The 2,500-nt window shown below is 40.0% G+C and overlaps 1 protein-coding gene across 13 annotated transcripts in view; it reads right to left on the bottom strand.

Moving 5' to 3' along the window:
• The window catches only part of FipoQ (F-box/LRR-repeat protein FipoQ), a 150,220-nt gene that overhangs the window by 23,927 nt on the left and 123,793 nt on the right, over positions 1 to 2,500 (bottom strand). The window lies entirely within an intron of this gene.

The raw sequence follows: 2,500 nt of genomic DNA, 5'->3' as shown, positions 1-2,500 counted from the left end.
AGGTGGAGGGAAAATGACGAAGGAAAGTGAGGAACAGGGTGAAAATGAGGGAGAGAGGTGAGAAGAAGGAAAATGAGGGAGGGAAGTGAGATGGATAAGGGAAATGAAGAAGAATGAAGGAGAGAGGTGAGGATGAGGTGTATGAGGAAGAATGAATGAAGGAGGTGAAGAGCAGAATGAGGAAGGTGAGAAGGAGGGTGAAAATGAGGGAGATAGGTGATAAGGAGGAGGAAAATGAGGGAGGGAGATGAGAGGAAGAGAAGAATGTGGGAGGGAGGTGAGAATGAGGAAGAATAAAGGAGGAAAGTGAGAATGAAGAGGAGAATGCGGGAGGGGGATGAAAGGGAGAGGAGAGGAGGAGGAAGTACTACTACTGCTACTAATAATAATAATAAGAATAACAATAACAGTAATGTTACTACTACTGCCACAACCGCCAAAAGTCGTAATAGTAATAAAACGATAATAATAATTATAATAATAATAGTGACAACAGTAGCAAATACTACTATATTAGAGTTACTACTACTAAAACAGCAATTACTACTACTTCTATAACTACTAGTACTACTTCTACTACTAGCACTCCTACTACCACTACTAAAATAATGATAATAGTAATAATGATACTACCAACAACAACAACAACAATAATGATAATGATAATGACAAGGATAATCATAATAATGCCAATATTTGTAGTAACAATGACAATATATCAAGAACAACAACAATTACTAATAATAACATTGATAATACAGATAATTAAACACAGTAATGTAAATAATGATGGCTATACTAACGGTTAAAGTTTTAATATAATAATAATGATCATAATAAGCCTAATATTCATAATGGTAATGCTAATGATAAATTATATTTTCTATGTATCTTAGTAATTTTAGTATTGCAACCATTTCTTCTTTCATTTGCAGTCGTGGGACAAAAATCTTAAAAGTAAATACAGTCGAAAAGACAGACAAACATAAGTTAACAACGTTCGATTACAATAACAACAAAAAACGAAAAAAAAAAACAAAAAGAAAAGAGAAAAAAAGCTAAAGAAAGAAAACGGAATAAAGAAAGAAACGTACAAACGACAATCACAGAAAACAGACACAGTGGAACAAGAGAGACTTATTTAAGTGGAAATTCAAGCTCTGGGGAGAGGGCAGGGGGTGCCATGGGGGAGAAAGGCGAGCAGAGGGGAGTGCCACAGGGGGTGCCAATGAAGGGGGAAGGGAGGACAGAGGGAGAGGGAAGTGCCTCAAGGGTCTTAGTGCCACATAAAATACCATCGAACGAAGAGAGAAAGGAAGGAAATACCAAACTGAAAAAAGCGATAAGAGAGAAGGAGGAGAGAGAGGGAAATCCCACACTAAATACCATCAAAATGAGTGGTGGATGAGGACGATGGGAAGGGGAAGAGAGAGGGAAATCCCACATTGGATACCACTTAAGAATAAAGAGGGGAGGAGCGATGGGAAGGGGAAGAGAGAGGGAAATCCCACATTGGATACCACTTAAGAATAAAGAGGGGAGGAGCGATGGGAAGGGGAAGAGAGAGGGAAATCCCACACTGGATGCCACTGAAGGAGAGAGAGGGGAGGGCCGAGGGGAAGGGGAAGAGAGAGGGAAATCCCACACTGGATGCCACTGAAGGAGAGAGAGAGGGGAGGGCCGAGGGGATGGGGGTGCCCGTATCAGCTGTCCCCAGGCGATGGCACTCGGCCGCCAAGACTGTTGAGTAATGGGCCTTCTGTTTAACTTTTCCTCGTCTTGGTCTCTCTGGGGCGGCGGGATTTCCCAGTATTGGAGGACGGTTCATATATTCTTTATTTTTTGTTTGTTAGAGAGAGGGGGTGGGAGGGATGGAGGGAGGAGGGAGGGATAGAGAAAGAGAGAGAGAGAGAGAGAAAGAGAGAATGAGTGAAAGAAAGAGAGAGAGAGACAGAGACAGAGAGAAATAGATAGAGTGAGTGAGAGAGAGAGAGAGACAGAGAGAAATAGATAGAGAGAGTGAGTGAGTGAGTGAGTGAGAAAGAGAGAGGGAGAGGGAGGGAGAGAGAGAGAGAGAGAGAGAGAGAGTGAGTGAGTGAGTGAGTGAGAGAGAGAGAGAGAGAGAGAGAGAGAGAGAGAGAGAGAGAGAGAGAGAGAGAGAGAGAGAGAGAGAGAGAGAGAGAGAGAGAGAGAGAGAATCAAAGGCTAATACAGAAGGATAATAAGACAGAGACAAAGGCAATCAGACTAACCGCTACATAAACACACAGTCAAATAGACAGACAAACAAATGAACATAAACGCACAAAGAAAGAAAAAGTAAGACCGTAAAAAAAAAAAAAAAAAAAAAACTACTTGAAGAGAATAGAAAAATAAAGTAAAATATTCAATAAAGAAAGATGTAAAAGAAATAAAACAAATACGCACAAAATAAATAAACAAATCAATGGGTAGATAAATATTTTTTTAGTAATAACAATAGAATAAATGAAAAAGTAAA

This window comes from Penaeus vannamei, chromosome 24, assembly GCF_042767895.1.
Source record: "Penaeus vannamei isolate JL-2024 chromosome 24, ASM4276789v1, whole genome shotgun sequence".
NCBI classification, from domain to species: Eukaryota; Metazoa; Arthropoda; class Malacostraca; order Decapoda; family Penaeidae; genus Penaeus; species Penaeus vannamei.
Note: the sequence above shows the minus strand (reverse complement) of the source record. Positions and strands in the feature narration are given on the sequence as shown.